Below are 17,337 nucleotides of genomic sequence, written 5' to 3'. Positions count from 1 at the left end.
CGCGTCCCCCCTTTCTTACCAGGAAAGGGTTTGAGCCCCGCTCCCAAATTTTCCTATGGATCCTAGGGAATACCACTATGACTCCATAGGGGAAAGCAATAAATAATAGGTATGCTGCATTAGCAATCACTGGTCAAATAATTAATAATATATAAGGTATTTTAGTGATTTAGACTTACACATGTGTCCACCCTTAACTTTGTTTGACTTTGATTAAGGACTCCAATTTTTTATGAAACAAATTCAACACGATATCGCGATATTATAGCAAAACCCTTGACAGGCTGCAACCCACATCATAACCACTAGGTGGCCACACATAGACACATATCGCATAGACATCTTGTGACACAGTATCGCAAATTTATTTCTTTTTCAAAGCTGCTCTTATCGCAGATCTCAGGATATGTTGCGATATGACTAAAGGTAAGGAATGACACATCTGTACCGTGACTAACTGTGGAGCAATAGAGTGTGATGAAACTGTGTTCTATTTTTAGGTACTTATATTAGAATTATGGCAAAGACACAGTCCGAAACACAATAATTTGATGAAGAAATCAATACAGTAAGGTAAATATTAAGCTTTGTGTAGACAAGAATAATCTGATGTGTAGAAATACTGCGCTATTTGTGAGGTGTAGATATATTGACATGGATTTAGTGAGCAGTTTATCTAGGCTCTTAAGAGGTTCCTGAGAATTTAGAAAGGTCAGGATAGCAAATCAAGTGCACAACGGTAATCTATGAAAGCAGATGAAGCTTATCTATACTCTGCAACAAGAAGATTTATATCCTCCACATTGATAATTATTATATATCATGCCCAAAAAACTGCTGGCAGTGGAGTAGACTTGTGAAGTAGAGTTGACCAGACACCTGAGTAGAAATAGTGGTTGGACTCAATAGTGTTTCCTGACACTTCCTCCCAGATTCAACATTAAAATTCAGCTCCAGTTATCTGGACCCAAACATTTTCGGTATGTGTCATAGGTTGTACAATACAATTGCTATGCAATGGAGAAAGATAAAATGGTGTATCCAGCACTCTTGTTAAAAATAGGCTTTATTTGGTCATTTTAAAAAAACAGAACAATTAAAATGAAAATCCCAGGAACATGCTTACGCGTTTCAAACCTCTGACATTCTTAATCATAGCTAGAATTGCTATAGCTGTATTTGGAAATAAAAAAATAATAACTTGTATTATATATCTTTAACTGTTTATGAATTGACTTAATAAATTAACATTAGATGTGTACAACCAGTTGCTCTATAGCAGTTGTGAAGCTAGAGGTCCCAGGATGACACAACAGTCTAGTTTTCATGGCAAGCTGGCATGGCAACAGTAGGTTAGAGACCATTGATGTAAATGCATTTGGTATATACTCCCTTGTCTATGATATCTTGAACTGACCCACTTTGAGCTTATTAATAACACTGAGAAAATGAAAATGTGCAATATTGTATTTCTGTAATGTTTGCATGGACTTTATGAAACTTTAGAAAATACACAGCCAGAGCTCTAGGCAAAGAGATTAGGTTTGTCTCCGCACAAAGAAAGATGGAAGGGAAGAGTTGTCTCATGGTGACTGGTTGCTCGCTAGGGCTGAGAGAGGAAGGTGGAGGATAAGTCTAAGGCTGGCCATACATTTTAGATAGCCCACAGCTATTCTTCCCGACTCCGCTAAACACCTGTACGCTCGGCTCGGCCGAGCGTGTATGGCTGGGTTCACACGTGGCGGAATTGCACTTGAATTCCGCTGCGGACACTCCGCAGCGTTAATCTGCAGCGGAGCCGTTTCTCCATTGACTTCCACTTTAATTTAGAAGTGTTCGTTTAGACGTTGAGTAAAATTCCGCTGCGGAGCATAGGCTGCAGAGCGGAATTTGGTGTCCGCAGCATGCTCTGTCTGTTGCGGAGCAGTGGCGGACTGGTTGCGGACTCATGGCGGAATTTCTCCATTGACTTCAATGGAGATTCTAAATTCCGCAATGAAGTCCGCAGCTGTCATGCACATGTTATGTGTGCTGCGGATGCGTCTTGCTTTTTTAAACATGACATTTCTTCATTCTGGCTGGACCTATGTATTTCTAGGTCTACAGCCAGACTGAGGATGTCAATGGGGCTCCCGGAATTACGGGACCGTTGCTAGGAGACGTCAGTAAATAGTCACTGTCCAGGGTGCTGAAAGAGTTAAGCGATCGGCAGTAACTGTTTCTGCACCCTGGACAGTGACTACCGATCCCAATATACAGCAACCTGTCAAAAAAATAGAAGTTCATACTTACCGAGAACTCCCTGCTTCTGTCTCCAGTCCGGCTTCCCAGGATGACGTTTCAGTGTAAGTGACGGCTGCAGCCAATCACAGGCTGCAGCGGTCACATGGACTGCCGCGTCATCCAGGGAGGTCGGGCTGGATGCCGAAAGAGGGACGCGTCACCAAGACAACGGTTGGTAAGTATGAAATTCGTTTACTTTCACTAGGGAAAGTGCTGGCCCTTCTCTCTATCCTGCACTGATACAGAGAAGGGAAGCACTTTTCCCGCAGTCCGCAGCAGCTAGTCCGCATCAATTTACTGCACATTTTGGGCAGATCCGCAGCCGTAATCCGCAACCCGGATTAGGTGCGGCATTGATGCGGACAGTTGCGGAGGAATTCCGCCACGTGGGGGCATGCCCTATGTGTTCTCGGGTAGAAAGCCGCTTCCAGACTGGTCTGGCAGCGACTTATCTGATAACAAATAAAAGGATCGGGCATATGAAAATTCTCTGTTCACATCAGCGTTGGAGGCTCCGTTATGGGCTCCCGTCACAGATATGGTTGAGATTACTGGCAACAATAGCACAGTAAAGCCACAGACACCCTGATGGAAAGCCGACAGTACCTATTAAAGTGAATGGGTTCCATCGGTCGCTGGTGGTGTCCGTGTTGCAAGGGAAACGTCGCTACCGGTTTTCCCTTCATAGGAGGTTTTCCGTCATAGGAGCAGAACAGAAAGACCCAACGCAGATGTGAACATAGCATAATGTGTATGGCCAGACAGACTGCTTGACAAAGATAAGAGCCCAGTGGGAGCTAATATGGTTGACAGAAAATGGTTTCATCTTATCTAAAAACTTAAGATAACAGACACACTACACATGACAACACATAAGGATTCAGAATCAAGATCAAGTTTTTATGTTTTTTTGTTGGAGGAAGTGTAAGTACAACAAACTCCTTATTCAATATAGTGAGAAAAGACTCCATTCTTGTAAACCTTCTTGCTAACCCTGCAAATATACATTAGCAAGCAGAAGGGGAAAGATGGAAGGAAGTATCACTGCAGAATCAGACTACATAGGGTTTATTTGAAGTTGGTAACCATGGAGACACATCAATTAGCTTAAGAGCTGTAGACACAAAATTAAAGTATCTTTTAATCAAGACTTTTTGCAAAATTGTTTCATTTTTCTATGTCAGATGTATTGGAGCAGTAAAATAATTGGTTGCCCTCGATTTTACCACTATATTTTTGAATAGTGATTCCTAGGCTTTATGAAGTGCAAGAATGTGAATGTTATTGCATAAGAAAAGTTCAGTTTACATTATGTATTTCCTTTTTATTTCTGAATTATTGAACTTCTAATTTAGTTTCACATTAGGTCAATATCCATATATTGTGGTAGCTTTCAATTTTGCTATTGGGACAGCTACATTTTTTGTGAAAGTGTATCTTATAAACTACATCAAACTCTTTGCAATTTTCAAACTTTTTCCCATTTTTTTAAATCTGTTTATAAATCATACCATGAGAACAAAGCTTTATTATATCAGAACTTTCTGTATGCTCTGTAACCAGAACACTATTGCCTACTTTAGAATGAATCATCAATTCACAGTCTCCAAGCACTGGGAATGTGGATTGGATTTAAGTCGGTATGAAATATAGTTTTATTGCGTTACCATGTATGAATAGATGCCTCTTACATGCTGCTTTAAAGCAATTTTTTGAACCTTTGAGGGTTTAGTTCCACATTAATGCATGAAAATTTATTTCACAATATAAATTGCCAACCCATTGGTGCTCCCATAAATGAAGCACTGCATTCATAATGTAAAAGATGCCCAAAATAATACAAATCCCTCACTGTAAATAAAAGTGGTTACAATAGCGCCCTCATGTTAAAGAACAGACTAACCCAAACCGAACAGCTAGAGCGAGTTAAGAGGTGAGGTTGTTTTACAAGTACAGTTGAAGCAACATTTCATTTTGCTAAAATCCATTTCTAAAATTGCAGTAGGTGATAAGCAGTGAAGCAAAGCATAATAGTTTCTCCCACACAAAAGCCTGACTTTTTCACATTAGGCTTTTGTGGCTGCTGTTTCTTACTGATTCACCCCCATAGCATTGATCATTCACGGGAAGTCATCTGGTTACAGACTCCCTCTCGCTGCTATGAGAACAACACTTTACTGGCCGCTGGCAGATCTGTGAGTTCCCATTCTCTCATTATCTCAAGTCTCGCTTATTTAGAGTATATTTTACTTTTTTTCTTATGTATCAACAGCCTAGACGAGGTTCACTGATTCAAGCTGGCACTCTATCATAGACATGCCCCATTCCAAAGACCAATCTCCTCTTCTTAACCATTTATTGCTAAAGAGAAACATTGTAAGATGCTGAAAGCAAAGATTCACGGATTTCACTGCATTCTTTACTGTAAAAAGACCCCAATCAAATTCTTCTTATAACAGACTAATATTGAGATGGAGCTCATAAGCAACCCATACATACAGATGTAGCCATCTTTATCTTGACTTTTAAGGCATTAAATAAGCAATGGCTTGATCTCTTATCTTGACTTTTTCAATGACTTTTCAATGGCTTTTGTTGTGTGATATCACGCTGCAGCAAGTTATCAGAATCAAGTTAAAGATGACTACATCTGTAGGCTTTCCATATAGATCGTATCTCCAGATTGGACAGGTCAATCTTCATCTTGTGCAAATCTGTCTCTCTAAAAATGTTATACATTTGGTAGCAATACAACAGGGATCTTCCTTCCCACCAGTGATTCACATATTCAATATTACTCAGTGTACTGTACCTTTTTGAAAGCAGAGAGCTTATGAGATATTATGAACTTAAAGGAGTTTTCTGGCGATCTAGTGATCACAGGGGGGAAAGACAGCTCTATGCATTTCTTCTGCAACGTTCATTGCAAGGTGAAATGAGGCATTGCATTCAAGTGAAGAGCCGTTCATGTAATGCTTGCACACATCAGGTTCTCCAAAGCGGGAGCCACTCTTACACCGCGGATCACCATTCTGGCTCATAGTGGGGAATCCCAAATGATACACAGGGGTTGTCGTGCTGAGTCGGCCAGTTTGAAAAAGTTTTTTTTCACTTTGTTGACCATTCCCTTTTGTTAGAAGGGTCCCCCAAGGACAAAGAGGTTGTCCCGCTGCTGAAATAAAATCAAATCAATAGGCTATATGTGAAATGCTATGTAGTGCCAGGTCCTGTAGAGGGAGAGTCCCCCTTTTAGAACGGCACTTTACTCTGGCTAACAGATGAGACCTGAATAGCTGCTCCTCTTCTATTAACTCGAGAAGGATTTTGCTGGTATATTAGGACATACAGAAGATAATGGTTTTGGTCATTGACTATTTGGTCCATAACCTGTGTAGATTGACAATGATAAGCAGTGCCGGCCATTACTGTTTTGCTGTGAATGCCACCAGCACTGAATTGAATTGGATGGGGTTGCTACATATTTGAGCCAGGTATATGTAACTAGTTTACTAGTTTTTAATAAACATTGAATTATAAATAATTTGTAAAAGTTTCATGAAGCGCCATAAATGCAGAATTTCTGTTTAATCGCGCCATTGTTATATTTTACTATCTATTTTTTTTTTTTTGTACATTTATTTGACTGCACAGACTACGCAGAATGAGCATGGAGCACCTAAGTATCTGACAAAAGTCTGACGAGCTCAAGTCAAATGCGTTCTAATGAGTCCATAATAACATTCACCTTACCCTGTTTATGAGTTATTGGATATTATCCAGAGAGAGGCATCCAAATTATTTTATTCATATGTAATTAATAACAATTTTGTTACTTGGGCATTTTAATATTAAGGACCTAAAGAGAGAGAGAGGTTAATGAGTCGATCCTAATGGCCTTTTTATTATTTTTAATAGTAAAGGATTTTGCTTAAGGGGAATACAGAATAATTACAATAGGGAACAAATATAAATTTTAAAGCAGTTACAAAAAGGAAGATGTCATTAATGAAAATGACAGTTCAAAAAACAAATTGAAGTGAATAGCACAATTAGGATTTCAAAGCCAATCTTCAGCCATGAGAGCAGTGAACCCCTCTTACCCTACCTCCCTGTCCCCCAAAGCCTTCCTTAAAGCAGCTATACAGTCTCCTGACCAGATAGTCATTTTACGCCCCCTGTGGGGTTTGCCAAGGACTTGGGGAAGAGTCGATAAAAAAATTACCAATTTAATACTCACTTCTCCTCCATTCCCACAGGTCTCATTTTCTGGCTCTTGGCTTTAAAATGGAACGGATTGCCTCACATTGGTGATCGACGTCATCTGGTTTGTCCGTCCCCACTCCATTCACATGGACTGTGTTGACTTCCGTTACAGGCGTCAACACAGTCTTAGATAATACCACTGGAGGGAAGCAGTAGTCGAAAAGTCACGGCAACATATAGAGCCATGACAACTAGATCAATGGTAGGGAAAAAAGTTGTCAGTGTAAAAATAGCTATTCAGCCTTGAAATCATATCTAAAGAGGACAGTCACTTTAAAAGGGTTTTCTAGGAGCACAACTTTTTTCTTTACACATGCAAGTTATAACTTACGAATATACTATCACGACCAAAGCAAATAACAGCTTTAGCGCTGTATTCGTATACTGCAGACGGTGGAGGACGTGGTCACATGACTGCTGTTACACGTCACCTACATTGTTTATATGCAGCTACGGTTCACCAGCGGAGAGGCCTGGTGTATCATTTTAAATGACGTCTTATTGCTCAGTTACATTTTGTATATGTGTTCCCTGTTACTGAGATCAGAAGAGGATCTTGTGAGCATTTGCTCCATGCAAAATATATCCTTCATTAGGAGCTCAAACCTCTTTTTTGGCTGGACATTAACCTTACTTTTATAAAATAGTTGTAAAGTATAAAAAATTGCTGCCATGTAAATTAACGCAATGTGTTTTATATGTTGCAAAATTCCTAAACGTCCAATATTTACACCCATCTGAGCAGCAAAAGAAGTTACTCAGTTAGGAATACATTATATATCCGTCAACATAGGCCAAAAGTGTCGAACTAAAACAGCCAACCAGAACCTTACTCTGTGCTGCCGAGGAGCAATAACTCTGAAATGAAGAAACGAAAAATGGCTGCTGCACCAAGGGGTTAAACAGCTGGATATTGATATACAAGGCCCTGCTCACACAAATTTTTTTGCAGGCAGAAAATTCTGCCTCAAAATTCCGTTTGGAATTGTGAGGCAGATTTTATCTGCCTGCGCGCCGTGTGCCGCGTTTTTCACGGCGTTTTTTGCTCACGCCTATTGAGCGCTACTGGCAATAACGCTGCGAAATACGCTTTCTCTGCCTCCCATTGATATCAATGGGAAGTCAGAGACATAAACGGCCGAACATAGGGCATGTCCCGCTTCTTTTTCCTGCGAGCGTTTTTTTCCACTCGTGGGGAAAAACACGCCTCCGCTTCCCATTGAAATCAATGTGAGGCATTTTCTGAAGTTTTTTGGCGCGTTTTCTGCCGTGGTTTCCGCGTCAAAAAACTCTGTATGAACAGGGCCATAGATGGCACTGGAGAGACAGATTTCTTCCTTCTGTAGGAGAGATATTTTGCATAATTTTTCCCAGAGAGCATTGCCCTAAACACTCCCAACCAGCTGGATCTCCACAAGGAGAATCAGTAACTTACATAAAAGAATGAGAAGACATGGAACATTTTTTTTATTTCTCTATATTCCATGTTTCTGCTATGAAGTGTAAAGCCAGGCAGCTACAATCAATAGACAAAGATCTTTCATTTACACAACTCTGTAACTTTACCTAATGTATTGTATACAGTGAATTTAGACTTTAAATGAGCTCTGCTATGTCCATACGACATGTTACATTATGTATATATTCTTCCCAAGTTAATATTTGTATCTATTCAGATAACACATAAGGACATGGAAAATAAAGCCACCAGAGCTGAAAGTCTAGTAAGAGAAACACGGTCTCACGAAGCATGATTGCGTTTCTTTGATGGAGACAATTAAACTGGTATGATGTTTATATTACCTTGTCTTGGCTTGTTGCACAGGGTAGAGTCTTGCTGGGTTAGACAATTAGTTAAAATAATCGTTATTAAGAAGCTGAAAGAAGTATTCCATACAGGATTACAGTAGAAAACGGCTCCTTTATTTCACATGATTAATATGCTGAGTCTTTCCATCAAGAACCAAAAAACAAGATATACAGTTTAAACAGGAGATTCATTAATACAGTACACCACAGAAATGTCTAAAATTACCATTGTATGTACTGTATGTAGTTAAGGACTACAGATGCAGTAGAACTGAGTGTGTTATTTAACTCTTTAACACTGCAATGTTTGGACATCTTAACAACTCTGTAAAAAGGCCTCTTTCAGATGAGCGTATTTAACATCCCCTGTAGCACCCCCACTGGAGAAATGAAGCATTACATGATTCCCATTGAAATCAATGGTCTGTTTGTGTAATGTATGGACATTGCAGATCCCCCAGAAAAAGACATGATCTCTGTAACCACTCTGTGCTCTGGTTGATAGACGGGGGTCCTGAACACAAGACCCCATTCGATCAAGTCAGAGGTCTATACCAGACAACCCCTTTAAATCAAGTACAAATATAATGAATTAGAAAAACTATGTATACATAAAGTAGGGCTCATATATAAGGCACTCAGTGTGTAATATGTAAGCAGTAGAGATGAGCGAATCAATTCTGCACAAATCAAATTCGGTCTGAATTTCCTAATAATCTTGGATTCATAGAATTCTGATTCTGATACTTGGGGATTTGCGGCGCACAAATCGCATTAGGAAAAGGATCACATGTCCTCGGACGGGCTTCCCCATAATGCCATGCAGACAACCTTCCCAAAATGCTCTGCGGTTATCCCCCTTCGACCCATAAATATTGCTGTCACTAAGACCTTACCAATGCTGGCTTAGCATTAAAGAGCTTGAAAGTGGTTGGATATAGTCCTAGAAGACCTCAGTGTCATACATGATTTCTCAGGGCAATAAGGGCATTTTTAAATTGACTGTAAATGCATTTATTTTTTTAATCGAATCGGACCAAAACAAATCTATCTATCTATCTATCTATCTATCTATCTATCTATCTATCTATCTATCTATCTATCTATCTATCTGTCTGTCTGTCTGTCTATCTATATATCTATCTATCTAATATCTATGTATCTCTTTATTTCATATCCATCATAATAATCTATCATACACGGGCGCATAAACAATTGGTACATTTGTCGTATTATTGTACAAGTTAATCACTATGACAACATCTTTAAAATATACATTATTCAGAACAGAGAGTAATGAAGATCTCCTGCCGACTACAGATAGAACAATCTTGACAGCTCCAATAAAACCATTATCAGTTCAATCACTGTCACTATAGAGTTTTGCAGGTTATGAACTTGCTCTTGCTTTGGGGACGTTTTAGTGCTACTTTTGGAGCTACCGGCATTGTGTTTCCATCCAGTAGTCCTCGTCAGTGAATCTAGTGTTGCTAGGAGATCTTGCTTATGGCAAAACCAAAGACTTGTAAGGCTCAGGAATTGAAATACTAAATTAAAACCTGTCTTCTTAGGTCTCCAGGAGTTATATCTCTAGTTTGGGTAAACTCCTATAATAGGCCAGAGAACCTGTGGGCCATTTCTTTGAAAAAGATGACGTACTATAATATATAAGCAGCTCCTGTTCATGATCCTTCTGTTGCAATAAGTTGCATTTATTTGATAAATCACATGGCTATAATATATATAATACTGCCGCACTTTAGTGTCCGTATTAAAGGGGCTGCCCAACAAAAAAATGTATCGCCTATCACACAATTGCATGATCGCTGTGGGTCTGGCTGCTGGGAGAACGAGGATCCCATCTCGCTCGTTTGAATGGAGCAGTGGACACACGTTCGTATTACCACTCCATTCATTCTCTATAAGATGGACAGAAATAGACGAGTACAGTGCTCAGCTATCTCTATCAGTCCCATAGTGAATGAATGTAGTCGTAGTGCTTATGCATGAACACTGCTCTGTTCAAACGAGGGGCACAAGAGGCTCTTGTGATCAATGAGGGTTCCCAGCCTTCAGACCTTCCGTGTTCATACATTTATTACCTATCCTATGGATAAGTGATAAATGTTTTTCATGGGATGACCTCTTCAATGCCCCATTACTTGGACCACCGAGGTTCTACTGATCAGAATTTAGATCCACATGGAACAACTATTATGATCTAAGATTGGTTCAGTAGAACCACAGGTCAGAGACTCTAAAATGTGTCCATGTTAAGAATATATGTGGCCATATTATACTGTATGTAAATCCTGGATAACTGATGATAATTAATGAAGAAGCAAAGATACCTACCCAACATGAGCTCTTTGGGTGCAACTGAATTGTCAGTTAGTCCCCCACAGCAGCTTTCCACATGCAGTCATAGACTCAAGTGCGGGATTGCTCTCCCTAAATCTGAAGCATAAACTGTATTTTAGTGGGTGTAAGTAGCAATGGCATAATCGGGGGCGCAGATAGAAATCATTGGGCCTTATAGCAAAAATCTGAATTGGGCCCCCTCATCACCTGCCCAACCCCCCTAAAAAACAAACAAAAAAAACCAAAACACAAACAAAACAAGGCAATGGATGCAAATAGAGAAGCTAATGTCGAGCCATCATATATATATGTGTATATATATATATATATATATATATATATATATATATATAATTTTATTTTTATTATTAATTTTTTTATATATTTTTTTATTTTTTTTAAATCACTATCAGAAATGGAGGTGCAAATGAGGAAGCTAATGTTAATTCATCATACAGAAGATATTGTACGCAAATAAGTTTAGAATACACGCACGTAGGTACATCTGGAAGACATAAAACCAGATGTCAACTCCTGGAGAAAGCCGGTCTCAGGAGAAACATACAACAATTAACACATGAACATTACAAGCAAAACAATATACCTACATAAAATATCTACCAAACGTATTGCTGCTGATAGAGGAGAAGAACATTACTAAATGTATTTCCTTTTCTGAATCTAATGCAATCACAAATGGCCATGTACGTAAATAGAACAGCCAAGTACCATGTAAGAATTTTTTCTCAGTGACAACGCTCACCCGCCAGAAGCACAGCAGGTCAGGAAGTACAATTTCTTTCCATTATGTACAAAATGTTCTTCAACATTTACCTTTGTATGATTTGTCATATTTTGAGATAACATTCTGCATTTTCCAGTCAGTTTAGTTGACTTATAATCCAAAAACATTGCAACTTTTATATAAAAATACATACAGTTCATCACCCTAAACTTTCTCGTGGATTGCTCATGACATAAAAAGGAACCAGTAAAATATTGGCATTACCAGGCAATATATTTTTTTCAAAAGTAGCCAGGTGCGTAACTAGGAAAGACTGGGCCCCATAGCAAACTCATCGCGTGAGTGGGTCTTCAGCCAGCGTGGTCTCACGTGATGACGCTGGCTGAAGACTGTCTTTTATGAAATAGCCTCCTGCTGATAGGTCAGCTAGAACCACAATCCTTATGATCCATATGAAAGACTAGAATCTCATCTTTCATATGTCACCAGAAGGTGGTGGCCACTGTTCTAGGTGGTCCACAGCTGGAGATATGGCTGTTTGAAGTGATCCCCCTTCCCTCCAGCCTCAGTCTCACACACTGTGTGAAGCACCTTCATGCTGATTGGACAGCGTCAGAGGATGTGAGGAAGCTCCACCTCAGGAGAATCGCTGGTGTTGACACCCACTTGTCTAGTATAGCCTAATGTGCATATTTAGAAATAAGCTCATAACTTTTAAAATAATAAACATTTTGGGACACAATTTGCACTATCATTATCAGTGTGACAGCGTCTATGAGATTAGCTAGGAGATAGGGCATTACTAAACTAGTGACAGAGCCTCTTTAAAGGGCTAAGGCTGGCAGTTCTGGTAACTCTTCTTGATGTGACAAATGTACTGCAGTATCCATGTGTGTATGCCATGAGGGGTAATGTACCCATTTTTTATTTTACAATGTTAGAGGGTATGCTACTTTACCATTTTCCTGAGCAGTAGAATTGTTTCCACAAATAACGGGAGTTGGTTGCCAAACCTGTTGATCATTTCAACACTTTTTTAAAATTGTGTAAATAATTATATCTCATTATAAGGGTCACATGTTGTAAAACGGGCTACTATAATACAGCTTTTACAAAGTTGCACAGGAAATATGTTAAACATATTTATCCATTTCATAGCAATTTTCATTAATGTGACTCTTAGTTGAAACATGGTCATATTGATGGATCATAAAAGTAGCAGGTATGCAATTATGTTTCCATTAAAATAGCCTTTTCAATACAGAACATTTTATTGGCACTCATAAATTTGTCAAGATGTCTAAATGTCTGCCAAATTCTCAAGAAATGAATCATACCACACAAAATGCATATGGCAATTACGTGGAGAGAAGTGATGAATTGGATCCTACAATAAATGAAGACTGGAGGACATGACACCCTGGTTGAGTGAATAATGTGAGGATTAGGTAATCTTGTGTTAATCAGACTATTAGGATCTTCATGTGTTTGTGAGTTGAGATGTCACGGGTGTTTATAAAAGCCATAATCACAATAAAAATAAATGGATAATTGGTACCGTCAAAGGTTTCTTGTTGATGGTTTCCAGTAGCCACATAGGCACAAGCAATTTTTTCTTACTCCACACAAAGTCAAATAGAAATGAAGAATCTGGGGCTCCAATTCAAAATCTGTAAAATTACATGACCTTTGTAGTACTAGTCTTCCCATATGGGACAGATGGATTTTTTGGGCGACCTCAGGCTCCAGGGACCAGGTACAATCACAACCTCCCGTATAGTCATGTCCCTAATAATACCGTCTTTTCATATAGTGTTGAATTTCCCTTCACATAAAGGAGTTGCTTTTAACTTGAATTTAAAATCTTTAGGTCACATAAGCTTACAATTTATATAAGATAATGAAGGAAACAAAGGTAATGAGAATTTTTCTGATTATAATGACTTATTTATTCTATGTATGCCCTCAGACACTATTTTTTTTTGTATATTTATATGATTCTATTTAGTTACATAATTATGGGGCAACCATCTTGCCTCAGCTGCTAGTCTGGGCTAACAGTTCAAAGATTTGCTTTATAGCAGCGATAGGAGTCATAGGACATAAGAAACCTCAGTCAGAAAATTACTTATTGACTTTGATTTGAGAGTTACATAGTACGGTTGAAAAAAGACACATGTCCATCAAGTTCAACCAAGGGATGGGAAAAGGGAAGAGAGTGTAGTGAGCATGCTCTGTGACATGTGCAGAGGTCAAAGTGCAGGGAGCGGCAGGAGGCAAACTATCCTATCCCTTATTTGTCAATGGTGTAATCCTGTGTGTTCTGCCTCCACATTTATGTGATAATAATGAGATGAAAGTGATATCTTCAAAACAGGACATGTCATCCAATTTTGAGATGGCGTGAGCACTACAATATTTCATAATAAATTAGGTGCATCTCTGGTCGTTTGTGTGTCAGAAAGTAGATTTGCTCCATACTCTACGCCAGTTTCCGCTACGTCATATCCACTTTTTCCTAAACGACACAAAAGTAAATTTTTTTTAACGCAAATTGCAACTTTGTCTTAGTCACAATGCAGTTACACAAATTTCCTATGATCCGTAACCTATTACGATATTGTGTTGCCAGGTAGCAGAGACCTGTGCATAGAAACAATACAGCTCCTTTAGTACGGAGCTCTACAGCCTCCATTCACTACTGTACAGCCCCAGTCATACTCCATGTGTACGGAGATATTCCCTCCTAGAAGAAATGCTTTTAAGGGAGAAAACCTCCATACATACAGATTCACATGGAGCATCCCACAAAAAAACCTTCGTATGCCTCCGTACGAGGCATACGGAAGTACAGTGGAGGACTCAAGAACCACTATGGAAGGCCTACTGTAGATCTGTACAAAATAGCATTATCCCTTATACTGAGGTAAATGAGCATTAGTAAGAAGGAGCTTGGAAATCTGCTTTACCAATCAATGGTCGCTTGTGTCACTATACGGTATATCGTATATCAGCTTTTCTGTTTTTCTTTTCAATTAAGAAAAAAGCAACTATTATAATGGAAAACCCCAGCTTCATGCTCTGCTCTGTGCAGCTGTTTCTAAAACATTATTAAGTAATGTTCTCATCATTGTTATTACAGTAACCTATTATTCTTCTGTGGATTACTGAGGTCTACAATGAGTTCAGAAAACGAAGGGAGAAATCTAGTATTATCCCCATGTGTGTCAATGGTCAGCCGTTAACAAGCATTAATGAGGTTTTGTAGACAACCCAAGCGGCAGGTAATATTGCTGACTTGTAACACAAGCAAAACTAATAAGGATCCGCGCTTTCCAAAATGCTAATGTCGGGAGCGCTTTATCGGATATGAAGGAAATTGCTTTGCTACTGAGGCTGCAATCATCTCACCTACAAATAGGCTTTAGATGGGATTTGCAAAAAGTTGCCCTAATAATTGTTACTTTGACCTTATCATCTAAAATTTGTTTCTATAGACGACAATGCAATCCAATCAATGCATAAAATACACATTGTATCCCGTGCAATATTTCATAGTCCTATCTTAGCAACAAAGAATAAAGACTTGGATTTTCTTTCCTCGTAAGATTATGTTTTCGGTAAAAGCAACCTAGGTATGTCTGGTATTAGTATGCAATGGACCAACTAGAGCACCCTGAACTGGATAGGGTAGTGGGCTTTTGGGGGCCCCAATGCAATAAGAGTTATTGAGTGCCATAGCTTCTTAGGAAGGAGAGAAATGTAAGTGGCTTCAGATTCAGCTGGTGGTGAATTTCCTTTTTGAATGTCGGAATCTAATCATTATTTGAAGTTTTGCTCATGTTGACCTCAAGAAGACAGTTTCATTAGTTTATGATTTTTTCAGAGCTACACATAATATATGTAGTGCCTTGTATAAAACAAAAGTTAATTGGCAAGAAATATTTTTTGAAGTTTTGCTAATAAAGCTGTAGGCAACATTCACCCACAAAATCAATTAACACATTGGAGAGCGGTGTTGTGTTATTTTTACTGAAGAACTAATTAAGAATGAAGGTGGTGTTTTTATTTCATTCTCTGCATTGTCTTATTAACATGCAGGATTACATCGCTAATAGGATGTTTATGGAAGTGCATTTCTACCTAAAAGAAAAAAATTCAAATGTGAATGTCCTTGAATTGTCCGCCTCCATCCATGTGTTAGAAATTATTTTCAGCCATTTGGTATACAATATATATGTTTTCAAAAGTGATATTAGAAAGAGGTCTCTCCCACAGTTGATACATCTGGCATCGGCAAAAAACAATGCTAGGTCAGAAGTTTGAAAAATATGTGGCGCTCTTCATAGCTCTGAAACCCCACCCACTTTTCCGACACATTCTTCTTAAGAAGTGGAGCTTAATAATATGATAATTGGCATTAACACTAGATACGAGTGAATTGATTCTAAACAAATTTAATTAGGTTTAAATTTCCTAAAAGTTTCAGATTCATCAAAATGTTTTTTTGGGGGGTTTGCTGCGCATGAATCAGGAAAATGGTAGCCGCCGGCTGCCATTTTACGGATCAATAAAAAGAAGAGGGGAGAAGAGAAGAAAATAAAAAAATGACCATACTCACCTGGTCTCCCATAGCAACGGGTCCCTGCCTGCTTCCTGAAATGACGTTGTTTTGTCTCCTGTGGCCACTGCTGTCAATCCCAGGCTGCTGCGGTCACATGGGACAAAATTACGTCGTATTAGGGGAGCACCAGGGACACGCTGCAGTCACATGGGACAAAAAAAACATCATCTCCGGAGGCCGGAAGGGACGTCTTGCTCGGGAGACCATCGGAGGTGATTTTGTTTTCAGACAAGTGCTCCAATTGTCCTGTTTCACTCTCTGATGTTTACTAGGACTGTATTCATCTTGGATACAGTACTAGAAGACATCAGAGATTTAGACAAGGCAATCGGCGCACTCGCGATTTGCGATGAACTTATTTGGACCGCATTCAATTGGACAGCCGATTCGATTTGGGAAATTCGCTCATCTCTAACGAACACCATATTGTTCAATGCATTTAAACCAAAAATTTAAACCAGAAACCTGGGACAAATACATTTTTCAGCCCCAATATTTTGCTATATTGACAGATCTTGTTGGATTTTCTCCCTGTTTTCCTAAACCTTTGAATGGCAAATCTTTTTAGAAGTGAGACATAAAGAGAAAGGCGATGTATCACCAAATAGCAAGAATGATTTGCAAGTCAAAAGTCCAAACCGGGTGACAACCGTATTGAGATTTTGGCTATGTGAATAGATTATATGTTATAGAGACAGCTAAAGCAGCTGCTATGGGGCAAGTGAAGAAAGGGGGCCAAAATCCAGTTGACACATCTTTCTTTTACATGGAAACCTGTACACAGGTAGAAGGGTCAGCAAGCTCCAGACTATTCTGTTACGATGATGACGTGGTGACATTTTGTTCTTGTTATGGGGGTCACTCTCCTCTATTTTTGCCCCTGCGCTATGTGAAAATACATTGTTATATGTTATTGTATAGTAATATATTAGCCTGCTCAACCGTCCAGTGTTCACGTGAAAAGCTTAAGTTATTATTTACCTTTAATAAATAACAATTCTGCATTCTTATCAGAAAAAACCCTTGAGTTTCAACCTCAAGGGAAAGAATATATTTTAAAGACTTAAATATGCTTTAAATTAATTAGTAATAATTAATGGGGGGAACAATTATAATTAAGTGTAATTGGTTAATTCATCTAGGTTAATAAGAATTTAGATTGCATCTTGGGACTCACCGACTGGTAATGACTGTTGATGTGATTATGAACTCACAATAAAACCGCTTTATTACTACGATCATTTCTTGCGCA

General features: G+C 38.8%; 1 protein-coding gene and 1 long non-coding RNA gene across 4 annotated transcripts in view; one reads left to right on the top strand and one right to left on the bottom strand.

The window, feature by feature from the left end:
• DPP6 (dipeptidyl peptidase like 6) overlaps nucleotides 1-17,337 on the bottom strand; it is a 1,261,161-nt gene that overhangs the window by 607,092 nt on the left and 636,732 nt on the right. The window lies entirely within an intron of this gene.
• LOC142652985 (uncharacterized) overlaps nucleotides 501-17,337 on the top strand; it is a 31,224-nt gene continuing 14,387 nt past the window's right edge. The window contains exon 1 of the long non-coding RNA XR_012848006.1: nucleotides 501-573. This is a non-coding gene — a long non-coding RNA (uncharacterized LOC142652985). The remainder of the gene's footprint in view (nucleotides 574-17,337) is intronic.

The sequence above is a fragment of the Rhinoderma darwinii genome, chromosome 5 (assembly GCF_050947455.1).
Source record: "Rhinoderma darwinii isolate aRhiDar2 chromosome 5, aRhiDar2.hap1, whole genome shotgun sequence".
NCBI classification, from domain to species: domain Eukaryota; kingdom Metazoa; phylum Chordata; class Amphibia; order Anura; family Rhinodermatidae; genus Rhinoderma; species Rhinoderma darwinii.
Note: the sequence above shows the minus strand (reverse complement) of the source record. Positions and strands in the feature narration are given on the sequence as shown.